This window comes from Myodes glareolus, chromosome 5 (assembly GCF_982192425.1).
Source record: "Myodes glareolus chromosome 5, mMyoGla1.1, whole genome shotgun sequence".
Lineage (NCBI taxonomy): Eukaryota > Metazoa > Chordata > Mammalia > Rodentia > Cricetidae > Myodes > Myodes glareolus.
The window spans coordinates 75,165,526-75,190,803 of record NC_142030.1 but is presented as its reverse complement, the minus strand read 5'-3'; positions in this window follow the sequence as shown (position 1 = coordinate 75,190,803).

Below are 25,278 nucleotides of genomic sequence, written 5' to 3'. Positions count from 1 at the left end.
AAAAAAAAGCTGTTCTAATTATTGTCCATGTTTCATGATGACAATATGCTAAAATTGCTCTGCCACAAATTTAGAAATTCATTTGACAATCAGCAAACAATTAATGTTAGTGACATATGAATTTGAGAGAGAAAGAGAAAAAGAGAGAGAATGAGAGAAAGAGAATGTTAGGTACATATAGAGGTCAGATAATGTCTTAGGGTTTGTGTTGCTTTTAAAAGACACTATGACCAAGGAACTCTTGCAAAAGAAAGTATTTATTTGAGAGCTTGATTACAATTTGAGAATATTAGTTGCTTATCAACAGAGTGGGGAACATGGCAGCATGTAACAGGCATGATATGAAAGTATGTAAGCAAACATTGTGCGGGAACAGCAACTGAGATCTTTGCATTCTGATCCACAGGCTGCAGGCAAAGAGAGTATGAGAGACAGTTGGCACGATGGGGACATTTGAAAGCTCAAAGCCCACCCTAAGCAATACACCTTGTCCTAAGAGACCATGGCTCCTAATTCTTCCCAACAGTCTTCCAACTGGGGGACATTCTTATTCAAAACACCACAGAGGACAACACCCAGCTCTCTCCTTCTACAATGGAACCTAAGAATAAAACTCAGGATGTTAGGTTTGAGCATCAGATCTCTTCACTCACTGAGCCATATAGACCACTCATAATGTCATCTGATGCTCTAAGAGACTGATTTTCTAGCTTCCCCAGCTAGGATCTCTATATTTCCTCTTTTATCCTCTTAAAATATATCAGTTATCTACAAGAGATAACTTTATTGAGTCTGCTGCCAGCCAACTAAAATGTTACTTAAAGCGAAGCTCATGTTCTCTGAACATGCTAGATTTTGGAAGATACACTGATAAAAATCACAGTTTCCTAAATGTAAAGTAAGAATTATCAAGTAGGAGTTTTATGAAGTATAAAAAAGCAAACAAAGATATGACTCAGCAGTTAAGAATACTGGCTGTTCTTCCAACGGACCAGTGTTAAATACCCAGAACCACTTGTTAGTTCATAAGGATGTGTTACTCTGGTCCCTGGAGACCTATGTTCTCTTCTGACTTCTGCAATGTCAAGGCACACACAGTTGTTACATACATACATACAGATAAACACCTATACAATAAAATAAATAATACATTTTTAAAAATTAAAATGATGTGTAGGTGACTGAACATATACTGTACATTTCATAAACCTAAAGTTTTATCTTCATAGGTTTTCCTGGAAAATCATTATTCTTCCTTCCATATTGACTTGAAGCAGACCTTGACCTCCTTTGTGAAGCCTGCCTCTAATCTGATGGCAAGGAGGTGACTACCTGATTTAGGTTCTGTAACATTTTGATACTCCGTTCAATAACTCTGAAGTAGCATTTATCTCTTGGTACTATGTTGGTATTTAGAGGGCTAATAAATCTCTGTCTTTCTCTCCAACAACTCTAAAGGCCAGTACTCACTGAAGGACCACGGGAGTCAGCAAATGATAATCAAAATGTCAGCTCTGCTGCCAGTGGCTAAACTGGGCTAAATGGCTTTTGGGTTTAGATAGCATGACAAAATTCAGCATTGACCATGGTGTCTTGAAGAGAATCAGCCAGAGCATATCCTTTCATTCGGGAGACCAGCTTTCAGAAATGGAGAAGGGAAACTGAGATATGTATCTTCTGTATTGAAACTCACCCAGTGATACAGAGGATGAAATGAGAAGGCTGAAGGAAAATAAGGGCACAGCTCCATCGATACACAAAGCACAAGGAAAACATGGTTATTCTATTTTTTTCTACTAAGGCTATATTTATTTATTAAAGAGCACTGATCAAGCTGTGGCATGATTGTGCATACAAAAAAAACCCAACAATTACAACACTGAGGCACGAGGATCATGAATTTTAAGTCAGCCTGTGCTACATACCAAGAATCTGTCAAACACAGACAGACAGACAGACACACACACATACACACACACACACACACACAGAGAGAGAGAGAGAGAGAGAGAGAGAGAGAGAGAGAGAAAGAGAGAGAGAGAGACATAGAGAAGAAGCAAAAGAGAAAAAGCATAAATTGAAAAAAGCTGCATCTTCTTTATATTTTCTATACCAATTATTCATTCAATGTTTTGCAAAGATAACCAGTTCAAAGTTCTTTTTTCTTATGTGTAATATAAAAATGATCATATAGGATTTTTTATAAAATCAAGATGAATGAATATCAAGACTTTATTTATCAAATGCTGCATAATGTACTTCAGTTAATAGAAGATAAAATATTTAGTTGCATTGTACAGCTGATGCATAAGAATTTGGCTACTGTCAGCATCCTTTGCTCTTCCCAAAAGTTTAAACTGTTTAAAATATTTTATTTTTCAGTTTGTCATGTAAATATAATTAGAGAGGTTAAAAATAAGAAACTGAAGGCTGGAAAAATCAGGAAATAGTCCAATACAAGCATTGCTTGTAAATGATTACAAACTCTTCAGAGCTCTGAGAAATGTGGTGTGTTGCTTAAGTAAATTTCCAACATGCCTAAAGTTAAATGGATGCCCTTCAAGGCTATTGAGGAGCATCTCAAGACTCTACTATGGTCTCCTTTGCCCCTCTCCAAAATCACTGATCTCTGAATGCATCTGTGCATTTGACCCACAGCCAAAGCAATCACTGACAGTAAATTGGAATTCAAAGCTCTTCATAGTTGTTTTTTTCTTTTTTACACAATTTATGCCATTATTTTAAAATGCCACCTATCTCACAGCAGGACCTTAAGGAAGGCAGTCATTAATTTCAGATGTGTGAATATTTTTTTTAACTTTTAGAGAAGGCAGTTTTCCTGCCAGTCAGGGAATCAGATAGAGTAGCAGCAGATCTTAATCGTTCCCACAACTCCTCCAAATCCAATCCCCTAGTCTCATCCCCAGTTTTATGGCAGACTATCTGCTATGGCCTGTGCTCACTCTTTATCTCCATTCCTAGCAGATTAAACAGATTCTGGTAGAACATCCTTCCTGTGGATACATCAGTTTCTCTGCCCTTCTTTTTTTTTTCAAAGTTTATTAAATTATGAAAGTTTCCTTTTCCGCCTCTCCTCCCAACACCCTCCCACTCCCCCCCTCCCTCTCCATCCCTAAGAGCAGTCAGGGCTTCCAGCCCTGTGGGAAGTTCAAGTTCCTCCCCCCCCTCCTTCCAGGTCCAGGAAGGTGAGTATCCGAACAGACTGGATCCCAAAAATCCAGTATATGCAGAGGAAACAAGTCCCAGCGTCATTGTCAGTGGCTTTTCAGAAAGACTCCGGGCCAGCCACATTCAGAGAATCTGGCCACATTCAGAAAATCTGGTTGGATCACATGCTCGTTCAGTCCCAGTCCACCTGGCCTTGGTGAACTCTCATTAGATCAGTCCCCTTGTATCAGTGGGTGATCGCACCCCTCGCGGTCCTGAGTTTTTTTCATGTTCTTCCTCCTTCTGCCCCTCATTTGGACCATGGGGGACTCAGTCCGGTGCTCCAATGTGGGTCTCCGTCTGTATCGCCATCCATTGTCAGATGAAGGATCTATGGTGATAAGCAAAATCTTCATCAGTATGGTTATAGGCCAAGGTCGGTTCAGGCACCCTCTCCTCTGTCTAGAGAACAGTCTGGGAATCTCTCCTTGGACCTTGGATCTCATTTATAATCAAGTCTCCTGTAAACCCTAAAATGACTCCCTTAGTTGAAATATATTCTTCCCTGATCTCATATCCATCCTTCCTCCCTCCCCCCATCCCAGTCCACCTAGATTTCCCCATTCCTCCCCTACTCCCTTCTCTCTATCCCTCTCCCCTTCCAACAACCCTCCCACCCCCCCCAATGCACCCGAGGTTTCCTGGGACTCTTGTCTATTTCCAATCTCCAGGCAGATATCTACATGATTTTCAACAGGTTCACCTTCTTATTTAGCTTCTCTATGATCACGAGTAATAGGCTCAAAGACCTTTAATTATGGTTAGAATCCACTTATGAGTGAATACATACCATATTCCTCTTTTTGGGTCTGGCTTACCTCACTCAGTAAAGCGTTTTCTATTTCCATCCATTTGCATGCAAAATTCAAGATGTCATTGTTTTTTACCGCTGAGTAGAACTCTAATGTGTATATGTTCCACACCTTTATTAACCATTCTTCTATTGAGGGGCACCTAGGTTGTTTCCAGGTTCTGGCTATTACAAATAGTGCTGCTATGAACATAGTTGAACAAATGCTTTTGTAGTATGGTAGGGCATCTCTTGGGTATATTCCCAAGAGTGGAATTGCTGGGTCCTGAGGGAGGTTGACTCCCAGTTTCCTGAGAAACCGCCACACTGATTTCCACAGTGGCTGCACAAGTTTGCATTCCCACCAACAATGGATGAGTGTTCCCGTCATTCCACATCCTCTCCAGCATAGGCTATCATCGGTGTTTTTGAGTTTGGCTATTCTGACAGGTGTAAGATGATATCTCAAAGTTGTTCTGATTTGCATTTCCCTGATCTCTAAGGAGGTTGAGCATGACCTCAAGTGCCTTTTGGCCATTCCGAGTTCATCTGTTGTGAATTCTCTGTTCAGTTCAGTACCCCATTTATTAATTGGGTTAATTAGAGTTTTAGTGTCTAGTTTCTTGAGTTCTTTGTATGTTTTGGAGATCAGACCTTTGTCTGATGAGGGGTTTGTGAAGATCTTCTCCCAGTCGGAAGGTAGCCTTTTGGTCTTACTGACAGTGTCCTTTGCTTTACAGAAGCTTCTCAGTTTCAGTAGGTCCCATTTATTCATTGCTTCTCTTATTGTCTGCACTCCTGGGGTTCTGCTTAGGAAATGGTCTCCTGTGCCTATATCTTGTAGACTACTTCCCACTTTCTATTCTATCAGGTTCAAGGTGGTCGGATTTATGTTGATGTCTTTTATCCATTTGGACCTGAGTTTTGTGCATGGTGATAGATATAGATCTATTTTCATTCTTCTACAGGTTGACATCCAGTTATGCCAGCACCATTTGTTAAAGACGCTTTCCTTCTTCCATTGTATACCTTTAGCTCCCTTGTCAAATATCAGGTGTTCATACATTTGTGGGTTAATACCCAGGTCTTCTATTCGATTCCATAGGTCGACTTCTCTATTGTTATGCCAATACCAAGCTGTTTTCAACACTGTTGCTCTGTAATAGAGTTTGAAGTCAGGGATGGTAATGCCTCCAGAAGTTCCTTTATTGTATAAGATTGTTTTGGCTATCCTGGATTTTTTTGTTTTGCCATATAAACTTGATTATTGTTCTCTCAAGGTCTGTGAAGAAGTTTGATGGAATTTTGATGGGAATTGCGTTGAATCTATAGATTGCTTTTGGTAGAATTGTCATTTTTACTATGTTGATTCTCCCAATCCAAGAGCAGGGGAGGCCTTTCCATTTTCTGGTATCCTCCTCAATTTATTTCTTCAAGGACTTAAAGTTCTTGTCAAAAAGGTCTTTCACTTCCTTGGTTAGATTTACCCCAAGATATTTTATGCTATTTGTGTCTATCATGAAAGGTGATGTTTCTCTGATTTCCCTCTCTGCTTCTTTATCCTTTGTGTATAGGAGGGCAACCGATTTTTTGGAGTTGATCTTGTATCCTGCCACATTACTAAAGGTGTTTATCAATTGTAGAAGTTCTTTGGTAGAGTTTTTGGGGTCTCTTATGTACACTATCATATCGTCTGCAAATAACGAAAGTTTAACTTCATCCTTTCCAATTCGAATCTCCTTGATCCCCTTATGTTGTCTTATTGCTATTGCTAGAACTTCAAGCACTATATTGAAGAGGTATGGAGAGAGTGGACAGCCTTGTCGTGTTCCTGATTTTAGTGGAATGGCTTTGAGTTTCTCTCCATTCAATTTGATGTTAGCTGTCGGCTTACTATATATTGCTTTTATTATATTTAGGTATGATCCTCGTATACCCAATCTCTCCAACACCTTTAACAAAAATGGGTGTTGAATTTTGTCAAATGCTTTTTCAGCATCCAATGAAATGATCATATGGTTTTTTTTCTTTCAGTTTATTTATATGATGGATTACATTGATAAATTTGCGTATGATGAACCATCCCTGCATCTCTGGGATGAAGCCCACTTGATCATAATGGATAATTTTTCTAATGTATTCTTGGATTCTGTTTGCCAGTATTTTATTGAGTATTTTTGCGTCAATGTTCATGAGTGAGATTGGCCAGTAATTCTCTTTCTTGGTTTTGTCTTTGTGTGGTTTTGGTATCAGGGTAACTGTAGCTTCATAAAAAGAGTTTGACAATGATTCTTCTGTTTCTATATTGTGAAATACATTAAGGAGTATAGGTATTAGCTCTTCCTGGAAGTTCTGGTAGATTTCTGCATTGAAACCATCTGGTCCTGGGCTTTTTTTTGGTGGGGTGGTTTTTGATAACAGCCTCTAATTCGTCGCGACTAACAGGTCTATTTAGATTGTTCACTTGGTCTTGATTTAACTTTGGTAAATGGTATTTATCTAAAAACCAATCCATTTCTTGTACATTTTCCAACTTTGTGGCATATAAACTCTAGTAGTAAGATCTAATGATTCTCTGAATTTCCTCTGTGCCTGTTGTTATGTCACCCTTTTCATTTCTGATCTTATTAATTTGAGTGTTCTCTCTCTGCCGTTTGATTACTTTGGCTAGGGGTTTGTCAATCTTGTTGATTTTCTCTAAGAACCAACTTTTTGTTTCGTTGATTTTTTGAATTGTTTTCTGTGTTTCTATTTTGTTGATTTCAGTCCTCAGTTTGATTATTTCCAATCTTCTACTCCCCCTGGGAAAGTCTGGTTCTTTTTTTTTCCAGAGCTTTTAGGTGTGCTGTTAAGTCTCCAATATATGCTTTCTCCGTTTTCTTTAATCGGGCACTTAGTGCTATGAACTTTCCTCTTAGAACTCCTTTCATTGTGTCCCATAGGTTTGAGTAGGATGTGTCTTTATTTTCATTAAATTCAAGGAAGACTTTAATTTCTTTCTTTATTTCTTCCTTGACCCAAGGATGATTCAGTAGTTGACTGTTCAACTTCCACGTGTTTGTAGGCTTTCTGGTATTCGAATTGTTATTGAATTCTAACTTTATTCCGTGGTGATCTAACAAGAGACAGGTGATTACTAATATTTTTTTGTATCTGTGGAAGTTTGCTTTGTTATTGAGTATGTGGTCAAATTTCGAGAAGGTTCCATGAGCTGCAGAGAAGAAGGTATATTCTTTCCTTTTTGTGTTGAATGTTCTATAGATATCTGTTAAGTCCATTTAATTCATTACCTCTAGCAATTCTCTTATTTCTCTGTTTAGTTTCTGTTTGATTGATCTGTCCATTGGTGAGAGAGGTGTGTTGAAGTCTCCTACTATTAATGTGTGTGGTTTGATGACTGCCTTGAGTTCTAAAAGTTTTTCTTTTACACAAGTGGGTGCTTTTATATTAGGGGCGTAGATATTCAGGATTGAGACTTCCTCCTGATTAATTGTTCCTGTTATGAGTATGAAATGTCCATCTCCATCTCTTCTGATTGATTTTAGTTTGAAGTCAATTTTGTTAGATATTTGAATGGCCACACCAGCTTGTTTCTTAGGTCCGTTTGCTTGGAAAACCTTTTCCCACCCCTTTACTCTGAGTAGATGTCTATCTTTGTGGTTGAGGTGTGTTTCTTGTAAACAGCAGAATGATGGATCCTGTTTTCTTATCCAGTCTCTAAGTCTGTGCCTTTTTATAGGTGAGTTGAGTCCATTAATATTAAGTGATATTAATGACCAGTGGTTGTTGATTTCGTTTATTATTTGTGTGTGTGTGTGTGTGTGTGTGTGTGTGTGTAGTAGAGTTTGTGTGTTTCTCTTGAGTTGTGGTTGTGAAGGGTCGCTAGATGTCTGGGTTATTGTAGGCAGTGATGGCAATGTTGGATTCCTTGGGTTGCGATTTTCCTTCTATTACTTTCTCTAAGGCTGGATTTGTGGCTACGAATTCTTTAAATTTATTTTTATCCTGGAATATTTTGTTTTCTCCGTTGATAGTAAATGATAGCTTGGCTGGGTATAGTAGTCTGGGTTTGCATCCATGGTCTCTTAGTTTCTGCAGTACCTCTATCCAGGATCATCTGGCTTTCATGGTTTCCATAGAGAAGTCTGGTGTAAGCCTGATAGGTTTACCTTTATAAGTCACTTGACCTTTTTCCTTTGCAGCTCTTAATATTCTTTCTTTAATCTGAATGTTTTGTGTTTTGATTATTATATGGCGAGGGGACTTTTTTTTTTTTGATCCAGTCTATTCAGCGTTCTGTGAATGCTTCTTGAACCTTCATAGGAATATCGTTCTTTAGATTGGGAAAGTTTTCTTCTATAATTTTGTTAAATATATTTTCTGGGCCTTTGATCTGCAGTTCTTCTCCTTCTTCAATCCCTATTACTCTTAGATTTGTTTTTTTTATTGTGTCCCAGATTTCCTGAATGTTTTTTGAAGAGAATTTATTGGATTTGCCGTTTTCTTTGACCAGAGCATTTATTTTCTCTATGGTATCTTCAGAATCTGAGATTCGTTCTTCTATCTCTTCTATTCTATTGGTTATGCTTGATTCTGTAGTCTCTGTTTGTTTACCTAGGTTTTCCATATCCAGTCTGTTCTCAGTTTGTGTTTTCTTCATTGCCTCCATTTCAGTTTTCAATTCTTGGACTGTTTCCTTTACTTGTTTAATCGTTTTTCTTGGTTTCTCAGGGTATCATTCACGGATTTACTTATTTCTTCAAACTTTTTGTTATATTTCTCATCCATTTCTATACTCATTTCTTCAAACTTTTTGTTATACTTCTCATCCAATTCTTTAAGGGAGTTATTCATATCCTGTTTAAGGGACTCTATTGCTTTCATAATGGCACTTTTTTCCACTTCTTCTGGGTTAGAGTGTTCAAGTCCTTCTGTTGTAGGGTCGTTGGGATCTGGTGTTTTCATGTTGTTTTTCAGATTGTTGGAGGAGGTCTTGCCTTGGCGTCTGCCCATCTCTTCGTTCAAATGCTCTCTATTGGAACCTCTGGTAGCGTGTCAGGTTCCCTTGTTGGGCAGGGAATTCACTGATAGAATGCCTACCTTTCCTCAGTCAGGCTATTGAAGCACAGGCACTCCCTCTTTTCAGGATGTGCCTACAGAGCAGGCCCAGCGTGCAAGGCAGCTGAGCTGGGGAAATTTTATGGACCCAATGGGAAGGGAGAAATATAGGAATTTGTACCTGGATGGAAGCTGGGAATGCAGGCGGGAGAGCTTAGCAGGGTGGAACCAGCACTGCAGGGTGACCTGAAATCTATGGGGTCTGGGAAAGTCTGAGTTCCTCCTCGCCGAGCCCCTGCCATGGGCCTGAAGCAAACTCACCCCTCCGATGGCCCTCTGGCTGGAAGCTGGGATGGATGGCGGGGGAGCTAGCAGGGTGGAGCCAGCAGTGCAGAGTGACCTGGGAGTGTATGGGGTCGGGGGAAGTCTGAGCTCCTCCTCGCCGGGCCCCTCTCATGGGCCCGAAGCAAACTCACCCCTCCGATGGCCCTCTGGATGGAAGCTGGCTCCCTGCCCTTCTAAAACATTCCCATTCCTAACTGTCAGCTATCAACACCTAAAAATACATTATACATGAAAAACCTACTGGCCATATCTGGTGGGATAGGAGAAGATTCCTTACTAGATAATACACAGCTATCACACTCTGCTATAGACCAGAATGTGTAACAGAAACCAAAGAACAAAACACTCACCCAACAGAGGTAAAACCAGATAATAGCACAATAATTATAATCATCCCAAACACAAATGCCTAGTTGTCAGGGAAATAAACACAATCAATAACAGCCTGGACAAATTGTCTCTACTGTAGTCTAGAAACCCTACCATAGCAGGCCATGAGAAATGCAATATAGCTGTAACACAAGACAAGGACCTCAAAATATCCATTAGGAATATGAGAGAGGTCCTTCAAAGAAAATGAATAAATCCCTTAAGGAAATCTATGGAAACACAAACAGTAGAAGAAATAAAAAGCAATAAAACAATCAAATAAACTAAAACAATTCAAGACATGAAAGTGAGGATAAAATCATAGCAGAAAACCCAAAGTGAGGGAAATCTGGAAATGAAAACTTTAAGAACTTGAACAGGAACCTGCGAGGCAAGCCTCGCCAACAGAAAACAAGAGATCAGAAAGAGAATCTCAGTCACTGAAGGTAAAATAGAAGAAATAGATGCCTCAGCAAGAAAAGTTAAATATGAAAAAAAAACCTCCAGGTACAAAATATCCAGGAAATCTAGGTACACAATAGAAAGAGTAAATCCATGAATAATAGAAATAGAAGAAGGAGAAGAAACCCAGGTCAAATGCACAGAGGGCATTTTTAGTCCGTATATTGTTGCTTGTATGTATGTTTTCCTGGATGACAATTTGATACTAATAATCAAAGAGTAAGAGCAGAGTCTCTGCCTGTAGTAAGAAAATGGGGGGGGGATACTATATCAATAAGCAACAATGAGAAAGAATTCTGGGAAAGACTTAAATAAATTAACCAGATATCTATGAGTTGTTCTCTTTGAATGATTTTACTTTATCCTTAGCCTTGCATTTCCATAAAAGTGATTTCCATTACATTCTGACAAATATCAGTGATGAATCCTGGAAGACTTGATTGTTTTTTAAAATAGGTAATACTTTTTCCCTGATGTGAAGGGGAAGAAGGAAGGATAGAGATGAAGAGAGTCTCTGCAATGAACAGCAGCAGGTGCCCCCTGTTCTAACGCCTTGTCTACACCAGCTAATGTATGGCTGTGGCCTCCTTGAAGAGGTGAGTGGAGCCCAAACTTCCCTGTGTTAAGGCAAATAAAGTAAACTCACAGGTGGACATTCATACAATAAAATTTAATGAAATTTAATTTTTAGTATGGAACTACTTTTTCTTAAGCAAATGTTTAAATTAATATTGAATATATTGAAACTACATTTTAAGTTAAAATAGAAATTGCATAGTATATGCAATTCCCCACATTTAAATATTAATATCCTATAAATTACTGCTAAACCTGGCACCAAAGCCTAATAAAACCCCTAAAGTTTTGTCTTAAATCAAAAAGTTGCTGTAATTATTTCTGATTTAATGCTTTTCTCAATCATATTTCAAAAAGAGGAACTCATTTTCCTCCACATTTCTATAGCTGTGGGTTTTAAATGATATAAAGAGTATGGGAAATATCCAAATGGAAATTCTGCAATCTTGTGAGAAAATTAAATCTTTTTGTGTAAAACATGAATTAGGAGGGCATTGTTTGGCAGCATTAGTTTCAAGGTTTAATTTAGATGGAAGAACTAAGAAGTACTCATTGTCTTCAGGAGGAGATGACCTAAAGGAGTTGGGCAAAGGGCAATGTGACTAAGAAAGAGAGAGAAAGGCAATTACATTAATTTTAATGGCACAAGAGAAGTTTTCAATAAGCTTTATGACAGCAGAAAAGATTGATTTTTTGTACTTTGTGCTAAGCCTGCAGTGTCCTAAACTACATTTTACCAGAAATCTAATACCTATAATTTATTGTATCCCATATTCTCAATGTTAAAGAAGAAAGAAAGGAGAAGTTTGAGAGCTTAAACCATAATAGACTATAGATTCATTGCTAAAGCACAACTGGAGTCCTAAATTTTCCTTTTAATTTTATAGTGCACTTAACGAAAATTAAAAAGCACAGGGGTTGCCCCAGAATGGTGTCAGAACACTATGTTCTATGTGTTCTGTAAGGAATGTTTTGAGTTTCCCAAATCTGAAAGAACTGAAGGGCCTCTAACTTAAACTGAAGACATGCTGAGCCTAGGGGGAAAAAAAATATCCATTCTCTTTGAGATATTTTACTAAGCTATTAAAGTACAGGCACCACATTTTCTTCAGTCAAATTTCCAAGTCTGAAGTCAATATCACCACATTGTCTCCAGCCCTTTTTATAGCCTACAGTCCGAATCACACCAAATGAATTTTCTCTTATGTACACTACTTTCTTGGACAGTAGCTATATATTTTCCTCTCAGAAAAACATTGTTTTCACCAATTTCACTAATAATTTCAATGAAAATTTTAATATGAAAGTGTAAGATTTCTTCCTAATAGTGACTTCTATCATTTAATTTTTCCATGCTTACAATAAACCATAAATATCAAGTAGATAAGGACAGTTATTAAAAAAGGAATATAGAAAGAATTTATTGTCTATATGAAATCTGTCTTTAAAAAAGAATTTCAATGTAAATTAGGACTATGAGAATTAGAATATCTTTCAAGGATAACAAGAAGATGGAAGTTGGAAGCCATGTCTTATAAGGATATACATGGAAAACTTGGAGACCTTTCTGAAGAACAAATAATTCTCACAGAATTGGAGATGTGAGCTGAGTGTTCTTCACTGAGCAAGTTTCCTTCCCAGTTTGACCTTAGAATTCTACCTAGGAACAAGTGTGTACCCAAGTTAAAGGTATAGAAGTTGTGAAGAGCTGAATTGTTACTAGTTGGGAAAGATATGTAAGAGCTAGTTTGGTTTGAACAAATGGATGTCAGTTTCAAAAAAAATGCATGTTTTACCCTCATTGAGAATCTTCAAAGAAAAGATAAGGACACAGGAGAGTAAAATAACCTCAGATCACCACCACATCCTATAGCTTATTATTCTTTATCCTTAGGACCTTGGTAGCATTTTTCAACACTTAACCGTAGTAAAAGAAAAGAGCATGGTGGTACATGTATATAAGCCAGAGGTAGATGCTGAAGCTGAAAGACCCCAAGACTGAGGTCAGCCTGAGCTTCTTCTCTGTGAATTCTGTGCTACATTGAGCTTTCTAGGAAGAAATTGCTGTCTTCTATAAAATGTGTCTAATTATAAAGATATCAGATGTCTATTATAGATTGTGTCAAATATAATTTATACAACATATTAAAATATGTAATAGTCATGCCAATATTTTCATGTCTAATGGCCGTAATATATTTTAGAGAATGTTGGAATAAAAGAGAATGCAAGAGAATGTTCTGAGTATCATGGACACTATCCTCTGCTGGAGGTTCTAGAATTATAAGTACTAAGTGCGCAATGTAATTGTGCCCAAATACATCATTTATATACATGTAGGACAGGAGATTGCTGAAGTTTGTTTTCTTTCTTGAAGATATACAACTTAAAATGTACAAAATGGACAGTACATTTGGGGGAAATGAGAGTGCGGTGGTGTTGTAGGAAGGGGCAACAGCCTTCATAGGGCTCAAATTTAAAAAATGAATATAAAATGCACATCCCATGCTTGATGAACAAAGAAATACAGTAAGAGAAATTGAACTATATTGAATGATTTCAAAGCACTTGCTATACACAAGTCTTTCTGACACCAGCTTTTGTTAACCATTGATCCCAATCTTCAGTACAAGAGATACATGTATATTATATAATATTTTATATGTTACATAAGAATAAATTATTTGCATGACTCAGCTAAGGTTCTACTGCTGTGAGGAGACACCAAGACAATGACAACTTTTATAAAATGAAAGCATTTAACTGAGGCTTGCTTACAGAGATTTAATTCCTTATCTTGATGACAGGAAACATGGTGGCACTTAGGCAGACAAGGTAGCTAAGAGTTCTACATCTGGATCCAAAGGCAGAAGGAAGAGAAAATCATTGGACCTAGCTTGAACTTTTGACATACCAAAGTTCATTTCCAGTGACATGCTTCCTCCACCAAAGTCACACCTTCTAATCCCTTCAAATAGTACTACTTCCTAATGACCAAGGTATTCAATTATGTGACCTTAAGGGGTATATTTCTATTCAAACCACCACAATGTACTTTGAATGGGGAACTGATGCTACTGGGAGTTAGACCCAGAGCCTAGTGAGTCATATTGTATCTCTACCTTGAACCACATACATAATAATCCTTGACTGACTGGATTGTTAAATGTATTTCATAGGACCTATGTGGTTCAAGGGACAGAGCCTATATTATTATCAACTCAAAATATAGAAGCCCAGCTCTGTGAAAAGGACTTGAGTATCCATCATATCTTGTCATAACTTCTTTCATTAATCTCAGTATCAGACTCAAAATGTGCACATCTGATATGTATTAAAAATAAAAACAAAAATTCACTTTTATTTCCTGTATTGAAAATGTGTATTGTTTTGTTATTCTTAGTTTTTTCTTTTAGATATTTACCTACTAAATTTTAAATATCAAAAATACAGTTATTTGGTTGGCTTCAAGTATTGCATGAAATAAATATCCGTGTTTCAGTTTTATTTTAAGAACAAAGGTTCAGGTTTGAAAATACAGCTCAGTTGAGGAAGCTGTGCATATGTGAGACCCCAGGCTCAAATTCCGGTAACAAACAAACACACACACACACACACACACACACACACACACACTCACACGTTTGCCCGCATGCCTAGGATCATGAAAAACAGAAACACTTTCTTAAATGATGATATTCTATTGCATAAGAAAGTAAAGAGAGATGGCACTACTCATGTTTAATACCATGGAAATGATTGAACATTTAAAGGACATGAGGTTATCAATTCAAGCACAAAGAGACACCATTTACCAAATAATACCCTAGTGTCTGGAAGAGTTAATTTACCTCACATGGGTGAACAATTCTCTTACAGGGAATAGTTTTCCCTTTTCAGATCTGTGATGGTATTTGAATAAATGACAGAGTAAAATAAATGGACAGAAGTAATCTGTCTTCAGTGTATTGATTATAATTAATATTTATCTCAGTGATTGCCACTGATGAAGACAGATTTATCCCAGCTAAAATGGTGGAGTCTTTACTTTCAGAGTTAACTTCTTATTTTCTTTTTACATATTTATTAGTCTTTCACAAAGTACCCGATTAATCTTCAGAGTCAAATTAGCAAACCCATCCAACATTTGTCTCATCAAGTGCAAGCTCTAGCAATTCTACAATAAAGCATTGCTTAACCAAATTTATTCTGGAATCAAAATCATCATTTGTGTAGACTCAATTTGACCTGGCATGCTTTATATTTGATTGATATATATCATGTACATAGCTCATACTTAGGAGAAATCATTTTAATAGCTTACAATTCAGAGCATACCTAAAATAAGAATATCTTCTTTGGCTTCCCAGTAAAACTGCTGGTAAAGAAAGTGTTCTGTGTGTTATGGAAAAGTTAGCAACAACAATTGAAGCGATAAAATAGCCTGACTTCTTAAACGTCAAAATTATTGCAAGCTGAAGAAACTTGAAAGGACAGAAGGGAATAATTTTTCTGGAGATATGGCTGCAGCTAAAGAGATAGGAGATAAAGTGGGATTGACTTCTTTAGGCTGCCACTATATCTACTATTCTACCTTTAGGATCTCCTAAAAACCCAGAAGAATTTGGGAAGTTGTGGGGTGTGTGTGTGTGTAGGAAGATCTGAAGACTTCGCCTGGTATTCCTACTCATGGGCTAATTCATCCAGTTGAGGCAAATGTCCTAGGTGGGGCATTTGAGTACATGTTTTGGCCTTGTTGCAATGTATTATGATGATGCAAGAACATCTACACCATGAGAAGGACTTAGTCTGTTCTTGTGGAAGAAGCAGAGAAGCTTACACTAAGGAGGAATGGTACTACAGTTTCTGGAAACAGAACTTGCTGCCCTTTTTTATGGTTGTCAAGTCTAAAAGTGTGACCTCCCAGAGGAATTTTCAAATTCACATGGGCTGTCTTCCTTTGTATAGAAAAGCAGGCTTAACTTCAGACAGCAGGAATGAACCTCAAAGACATCCAAGGAACAGGAGAAACAAAACAAAACGTTTTATTCACTACAAAGCTGCACTTCTCTAAATGTGAGATCTTCCTTCCTACTTTTTCCATGATTCAGTCCACATTGGTTGTGCGGACATGATGTTGTTCCTGGAACCTCTCACTATCTCATCCCTTAAGCTGATCTTTGGCTGAAGTTTCAAATTAGGACCATTATAGTAGCTATGGTTGTTTCAGCAAGCAGAGGATCTAAGACTGGACATAGCCAGCAGCTTTACAGAAGGATTGCTAGAGTCCAGGTGCTGAACATTTATAATATGTCCCGTGGAATCCTTCTCTGCTTCTCCATGATGCCACAGAGAGCTGGAAAAAAAAATTCAAGTAAAAGTGAAATGGATTTAAGCAATGTGTAGATTTTCTTACAAGAGTAACAAAGTTAATAGAAATTAAAATTTATAACCACACAGCATTTTACAAACAAAAATAGGTTCAAGCAAAAAAGGAAGTTAAAAGGAAAAAAAAGAAAAGGAGAAGTCATCGTTCAGTTATAGTTGCCCAAAAATATAATGTGGTCTCTGTATTGGAGATGTAATCTCTGCGTTGGACATGAAGAAACTCCTAGAGTGGACTCAGAACACACCAATGAAAATAGTATTATGTACATGAAGCATAGTTTGTTTGACATTCTTCAAGATACACATCTCAATATCAGGAAAGGTGAGCAAATGTGTATATTTAAGGAGCTACCAAGAAAATATGCCAATGTCATACAGGAAGTTGTGATATCTTGTCTGAGTCTGTATAATCAGTTTCCCAATACCATGACCAATAAGAGTGACATACTGTGAGCAATAATAGCGAACCTAATGGGATACAGAGGAATTACTTTTTAAAAGGCAAATCAGACTAATAAAAATGATCAGTTGGTTATTTGATATTAAATAATGTGATAATAAAAACATAAAAATTAACCTTATGTGGTTTGTTTTACTTTTGTCATATGATGTAGATATTAAAATCAGACATGTTGACTTTCACTTATAAAGATTCATAATACTATGATCCAAAATGTAGTCCTAGGACAATCTCTTTACTACATCAGTTATTTCTTTCCAGTATCCTTTTTCTTTCCCTTAATTTTAAGACTATCATTTTAGGTTTCTTAGTTCTGTTTAGTCTTGATTAATTTAAATTACCCCTCAATCTTCTAACCTGATGGTTTCATCCATTACGATTCCTATTGATTTGGTTATATAAACTAAAGAAAACAGTTATTGCCTAGTGTCTTTAGTTTTTCAAGTATTTTCTCTGGATTCCATCTGGAAAGAAAGATTCTCAGCTAGAAGAATTTGGGTTCGATGAAGACCAGTTGGTAGGAAAAAGGTACCATTCCTATTTCCAATGCTCTCCAGTGAATTTACTCCTTTGCTTCAGTTTACTCACTTATATGAGAATCATAAAGAAGTTATGGAGGTTTAAAATTCAATATGTGAGTGGGTGCTAGCCTGGGCAGCCTGCCTGCCTGTCCGGGAAGGGAGCACAGCCCTCCCCCCCTCAGCTTCTGCAGCAGGGTCTAAGGTGTTCCAAGGGACCCCTCCCCTCCCCCCACTGCTGCTGGCCCTTTGTCTCCTGAGTCCTGGGAAGACCAGCTAGCCCTGTTGCCCTGCTGAGCAGTTCTTCCCAGAGAGGTGAGTGGGTGCTCACCACTGCCCAGGAAGAGAGCACAGCCCCCCCCCAGCATCTGCAGCAGGGTCTTCGGTGTTCCAAGCGACCCCTCCCCTCCCCCCACTGCTGCGGACCCTTTGTCTCCTGAGTCCTGGGAAGACCAGCTAGCCCTGTTGCCCTGCTGAGCAGTTCTTCCCAGAGAGGTGAGTGGGTGCTAGCCTGGGCAGCCTGTCTGCCGGTCCGGGAAAGGAGTACAGCCCTTCCCCCCCCCCCCCAGCTTCTGCGGCAGGGTCTTCGGTGTTCCAAAGGACCCCTCCCCTCCCCCCACTGCTGCGGGCCCTTTGTCTCCTGAGTCCTGGGAAGACCAGCTAGCCCTGTTGCCCTGCTGAGCAGTTCTTCCCAGAGAGGTGAGTGGGTGCTCACCACTGCCCAGGAAGAGAGCACAGCCCCCCCCCAGCATCTGCAGCAGGGTCTTCGGTGTTCCAAGCGACCCCTCCCCTCCCCCCACTGCTGCGGACCCTTTGTCTCCTGAGTCCTGGGAAGACCAGCTAGCCCTGTTGCCCTGCTGAGCAGTTCTTCCCAGAGAGGTGAGTGGGTGCTAGCCTGGGCAGCCTGCCTGCCTGTCCGGGAAGGGAGCACAGCCCTCCCCCCCTCAGCTTCTGCGGCAGGGTATAAGGTGTTCCAAGGGACCCCTCCCCTCCCCCCACTGCTGCGGACCCTTTGTCTCCTGAGTCCTGGGAAGACCAGCTAGCCCCGTTGCCCTGCTGAGCAGTTCTTCCCAGAGAGGTGAGTGGGTGCTCACCACTGACCAGGAAGAGAGCACAGCCCCCCCCCCAAGCATCTGCAGCAGGGTCTTTGGTGTTCCAAGGGACCCCTCCCCCCACTGCTGCGGGCCCTTTGTCTCCTGAGTCCTGGGAAGACCAGCTAGCCCTGTTGCCCTGCTGAGCAGTTCTTCCCAGAGAGGTGAGTGGGTGCTAGCCTGGGCAGCCTGCCTGCCTGTCCGGGAAGGGAGCACAGCCCTCCCCCCCTCAGCTTCTGCGGCAGGGTATAAGGTGTTCCAAGGGACCCCTCCCCTCCCCCCACTGCTGCGGACCCTTTGTCTCCTGAGTCCTGGGAAGACCAGCTAGCCCCGTTGCCCTGCTGAGCAGTTCTTCCCAGAGAGGTGAGTGGGTGCTCACCACTGACCAGGAAGAGAGCACAGCCCCCCCCCCAAGCATCTGCAGCAGGGTCTTTGGTGTTCCAAGGGACCCCTCCCCCCACTGCTGCGGGGCCCTTTGTCTCCTGAGTCCTGGGAAGACCAGCTAGCCCTGTTGCCCTGCTGAGCAGTTCTTCCCAGAGAGGGCTGAGGAGCTCTATCCAGAGAGTGCTGTGAAGTCCTACCCAGAGAGTGCTGAGGAGTTCTATCCAGAAAGTGCTGAGGAGTTTCATCCAGAGTGGAGGAGATGGGCAGGCGCCAATGCAAGAATTCCTCCAACAACCTGAAAGGCAACATGACATCGCCAGAATCCAGGGAGCTCAAAACTAGAAGAATTGAACACCCTACGCCAGAAGAAATAGAAGAAATTGACTCTAAGCGCTTCTTTATGAAAATAATAGAGGAACTTAAACAAGAGGTGAAAATCTGCCGTAAAGAAATGGAAGATAAGTATAACAAAAAAATTGAGGAAATGAGTAAAGAAATGGAAGAGAAATATACCAAAAAGTTTGAAGAAATGAGTAAATCCGTAAATGAAATTCTGGGAAACCAAGAAAAAACAATCAAACAGGTAATAGAAACAGTTCAAGATTTGAAAACTGAAATGGAGTCAATGAAGAAATCACAAACCGAGGGCCGGCTGGCTATGGAAAATCTGGGTAAACGAACAGAGACTTCAGAAACAAGCTTAACCAATAGAATACAAGAGATAGAAGAAAGAATCTCAGACTCTGAGGACACCATAGAGAAATTAAACACTCTGTCCAAAGAAAACAGCAAATCCAACAAATTCTCATCACAAAACATTCAGGAACTGTGGGACACAATAAAAAACCAAATCTAAGAATAATAGGAGTAGAAGAAGGAGAAGAATTGCATTTCAAAGGTCCAGAAAATATACTCAACAAAATTATAGAAGAAAACTTTCCCATCCTAAAGAACGATATTCCTATGAAGGTTCAAGAAGCATACAGAACACCGAATAGACTGGATCAGAAAAAAACATCCCCTCGTCATATAATAATCAAAACACAAAGCATTCAGACTAAAGAAAGGATATTGAAAGCTGCAAAGGAAAAAGGTCAAGTAACTTATAAAGGTAAACCTATCAGACTTACACCAGACTTCTCTATGGAAACCATGAAAGCCAGAAGGTCCTGGATAGAGGTACTGCAGAAACTAAGAGACAATGGATGCAAACCCAGACTACTTTACCCAGCCAAGCTATTGTTCACTATCAACGGAGAAAACAAAATATTCCAGGATAAAAACAAGTTTAAACAATATGTAGCTACTAATCCAGCCTTACAGAGAATACTAGAAGGAAAATCACAACCCAAGGAATCCAACATTCCCAACACTGCCTACATTAACTCAGACATCTAGCGACCCTCCACAAGCACAACTCAAAGAAGGAAAACACATACACGCTACTACCCAAAAAAATGACCGGAGTCATCGATCACTGGTCATTAATATCACTTAATATCAATGGTCTCAACTCACCTATAAAGAGGCACAGACTTAGAGATTGGATACGAAAACAGGATCCAACATTCTGCTGTCTACAAGAAACACACCTCAACCACAAAGACAGACACCTACTCAGAGTAAAGGGTTGGGAAAAGGTTTTCCAAGCAAATGGACCTAAGAAACAAGCGGGTGTGGCCATTCTAATATCTAACAAAATCGACTTCAAACTAAAATCAATCAGAAGAGATGGAGATGGACATTTCATACTCATAACAGGAACAATTCATCAGGAAGAAGTCTCAATCTTGAATATCTATGCCCCTAATATAAAGGCACCCACATATGTAAAAGAAACTCTTCTAGAACTCAAGGCAGTCATCAAACCACACACACTAATAGTAGGAGACTTCAACACTCCTCTCTCACCAATGGACAGGTCAATCAGACATAAACCTAACAGAGAAATAAGAGATTTACTGGAGGTACTGAATCAAATGGACTTAACAGACATCTATAGAACACTCCACCCAAATAGGAAAGAGTATACCTTCTTCTCTGCAGCTCATGGAACCTTCTCGAAAATTGACCACATACTTGGTAACAAAGCAAACTTCCACAGATACAAAAAAATATTAGTGACCACCTGTGTCTTGTCAGATCACCATGGATTAAAATTAGAATTCAACAACAATGGTACCCCCATGAAGCCAACAAACTCATGGAAGTTGAACAGTCAACTACTAAATCACCCCAGGGTCAAGGAAGAAATAAAGAAAGAAATTAAAGTCTTCCTTGAATATAATGAAAACAAAGACACAACGTATTCAAACCTATGGGACACAATGAAAGCAGTGCTAAGAGGAAAGTTCATAGCACTAAGTGCCCACCTAAAGAAAAAAGAGAAAGCACACATTGGAGACTTAACAACACACTTGAAAGCTCTAGAAAAAAAAGAAGCTGATTTACCCAGGAGGAGTAGAAGACTGGAAATAATCAAACTGAGGGCTGAAATCAACAAAATAGAAATACAGAAAACAATTCAAAGAATCAATGAAGCAAAAAGCTGGTTCTTGGAGAAAATTAACAAGATTGACAAACCCCTATCCAAACTAATCAAACGGCAGAGAGAGAACTTGCAAATTAATAGGAACAGAAATGAAAAGGGGGACATAACCACAGACACAGAGGAAATACAGAGAATCATTAGATCTTACTACGAAAGTTTTTATGCCACAAAGTTGGAAAATGTAAATGAAATGGACATTTTTTTAGATAAGTGCCATATACCAAAGTTGAACCAAGACCAGGTGAACAATCTAAATAGACCTGTTAGTCGTGAAGAACTAGAAGCTGTTATCAAAAATCTCCCTACCAAAAAAAGCCCAGGACCAGATGGTTTCAATGCAGAATTCTACCAGAACTTCCAGGAAGAGCTAATACCTATACTCCTTAATGTATTCCACAATATAGAAAAAGAAAAGTCACTGCCAAACTCCTTTTATGAAGCTACAGTCACCCTAATACCAAAACCACACAAAGACAAAACCAAGAAAGAGAATTACTGGCCAATCTCACTCATGAACATCGATGCGAAAATTCTCAATAAAATACTGGCAAACCAAATCCAAGAACACATAAGAAAAATCATCCATTATGATCAAGTAGGCTTCATCCCAGAGATGCAGGGATGGTTCAACATACGCAAATCTATCAATGTAATCCATCATATAAATAAACGGAAAGAAAAAAATCATATGGTCATTTCATTGGATGCTGAAAAAGCGTTTGACAAAATTCAACACCCTTTTATGATAAAGGTGTTGGAGAGACTGGGGATACAAGGATCATACCTAAATATAATAAAAGCAATATACAGCAAGCCGACAGCTAACATCAAATTGAATGGAGAGAAACTCAAAGCCTTTCCACTAAAATCAGGAACACGACAAGGCTGTCCACTCTCTCCATACCTCTTCAATATTGTGCTTGAAGTTCTAGCAATAGCAATAAGACAACATAAGGGGATCAAGGGGATTCGAATTGGAAAGGATGAAGTCAAACTTTCGTTATTTGCAGACGATATGATAGTGTACATAAGCGACCCCAAAAACTCTACCAAAGAACTCCTACAGCTGATAAACACCTTTAGTAACGTGGCAGGATACAAGATCAACTCCAAAAAATCAGTGGCACTCCTATACACAAAGGATAAAGAAACGGAGAGGGAAATCAGAGAAACATCACCTTTCACGATAGCCACAAACACCATAAAATATCTTGGGGTTACTCTAACCAAGGATGTGAAAGACCTATTTGACAAGAACTTTAAGCCTTTGAAAAGAGAAATTGAGGAGGATACCAGAAAATGGAAAGACCTCCCCTGCTCTTGGATTGCGAGAATCAACATAGTAAAAATGGCAATTCTACCAAAAGCAATCTACAGATTCAATGCAATCCCCATCAAAATCCCATCAAACTTCTTCACAGACCTTGAGAGAACAATAATCAAGTTTATATGGCAAAACAAAAAACCCAGGATAGCCAAAACAATCTTATACAATAAAGGAACTTCTGGAGGCATTACTATCCCTGACTTCAAAGTCTATTACAGAGCTACAGTATTGAAAACAGCTTGGTATTGGCATAAGAACAGAGAAGTCGACCTATGGAATCGAATAGAAGACCCAGATACTAACCCTCAAACCTACGAACACCTAATTTTTGACAAGGGAGCTAAAGGTATACAATGGAAGAAGGAAAGCATCTTTAACAAATGGTGCTGGCATAACTGGATGTCAACCTGTAGAAGAATGAAAATAGATTCATATCTATCACCATGCACAAAACTCAAGTCCAAATGGATTAAAGACATCAACATCAATCTGTCCACTTTGAACCTGATAGAAGAGAAAGTGGGAAGTATTCTACAAGATATAGGCACAGGAGACCACTTCCTAAGTAGGACCCCAGCAGCACAGACAATAAGAGAAACAATGAATAAATGGGACCTGCTGAAACTGAGAAGCTTCTGTAAAGCAAAGGACACTGTCAGTAAGACAAAAAGGCTGCCTTCTGACTGGGAGAAGATCTTCACCAACCCCTCATCAGACAAAGGTCTGATCTCCAGAATATACAAAGAACTCAAGAAACTAGACACTAAAACTCTAATTAACCCAATTAAAAAATGGGGTACTGATCTGAACAGAGAATTCACAACAGATGAACTTCGAATGGCCAGAAGACACTTAAGGTCATGCTCAACCTCCTTAGCGATCAGGGAAATGCAAATCAAAACCACTTTGAGATACCATCTTACACCTGTCAGAATAGCTAAAATTAAAAACACCAATGATAGCCTATGCTGGAGGGGATGTGGAATGAGGGGAACACTCATCCATTGTTGGTGGGAATGCAAACTTGTGCAGCCACTTTGGAAATCAGTGTGGCGGTTTCTCAGGAAACTGGGAGTCAACCTCCCTCAGGACCCAGCAATTCCTCTCTTGGGAATATACCCTAGAGATGCCCAAACATACTACAAAAGCGTCTGTTCAACTATGTTTATAGCAGCACTATTTGTAATAGCCAGAACCTGGAAACAGCCTAGGTGCCCCTCAATAGAAGAATGGTTAAAAAAGGTGTGGAACATATACACATTAGAGTTTTACTCAGCGGTAAAAAATAATGACATCTTGAATTTTGCATGCAAATGGATCGACATAGAAAACGCTTTACTGAGTGAGGTAAGCCAGACCCAAAAAGAGGAACACGGTATGTATTCCCTCATAAGTGGATTCTAACCATAATTAAAGGTCTTTGAACCTATTATTCGTGATCCTAGAGAAGCTAAATAAGAAGACGAACCTGATGAAGATTATTTACCTATCCGCCAGGAGGTAGGAAATAGTCAAGAGTCCCAGGTAATCTTGGGTGCATGGGGGGGGTGGGAGGGTTGTTGGAAGGGGAGAGGGTTAGAGAGAAGGGAGTAGGGGAGGAATGGAGAAAGCTCGGTTGACCGGGATGGGGGGAAGGGAGGAAGGATGAATGTGGGATCAGGGAAGAATATATTTCAACTAAGGGAGTCATATTAGAGTTTACAGGAAACTTGATTATATATGGGATCCCAGGTCCAAGGAGAGATCCCCAGATTGTTCTCTGGACAGAGGAGGGGGTGCCTGAACCGGCCTTGGCCCGTGACCATACTGATGAATATTTTGCTTATCACCATAGATCCCTCATCTGGCGTTGGATGACGATACAGATGGAGGCCCGCGTTGGAGCACCGAACTGAGCCCCCCAAGATCCAAACGAGGAGCAGAAGGAGGAAGAAAATGACCAAGGACTGCGAGGGATACTATCACCCACTGATACAAGGGGTCATATCTAATGAGAGTTTACCAAGACCAGATGGACCGTGACTGAACGAGCATGTGATCCAACCAGATTCTCTGAATGTGGCCGGATTTTCTGAATGTGGCTGGCCTGCAGTCTTTCCGAGAAGCCATTGACAATGACACTGGGACTGGTTTCCTCTGCATATACTGGATTTTTGGGATCCAGTCTGTTTGGATGCTCACCTTCCTGGACCTGGAGTGAGGGGGGAGGAACTTGGACTTCCCACAGGGCAGGAGACTCTGACTGCCCTTGGGGACAAAGAGGGAGGAGGAGAGGGAGGGGGGAGTGGGAGGGCGTTGGGAGGAGGGGCGTAAATGGAAACTTTTTATAATTTAATAAAATTACTAAAAAAAAAATAAAAAAATAAAATTCAATATGTTTAGTCATTTATATTTATTATAATTTTCATGCCAAATAAAGTCGTGCTTGATAAGTGTGAGCTTGGTCATTCTATTCTTTTAACAAAAGTCATCCTTTCTTTCTTTCAAGATCCTAAGGTTTGTGTAACATGAGGGGCTGCTTGTTGGAGTTTCTGTCCTGCCCAGTTCCCATAACTGGTAAGTCCCAAAGAAAAGTACACAGAGAGTATATATTAGATATAAACTGATTGGCCCATTAGCTCAAGCTTCTTATTAACTCTTGTACATTTATTAATTCATGTTATCTATGTTAGCCACATGGCTCAGTACCTTTTTCAGTGGGGCAGGTAACATCCTGCTTCTTTGGTGTCTG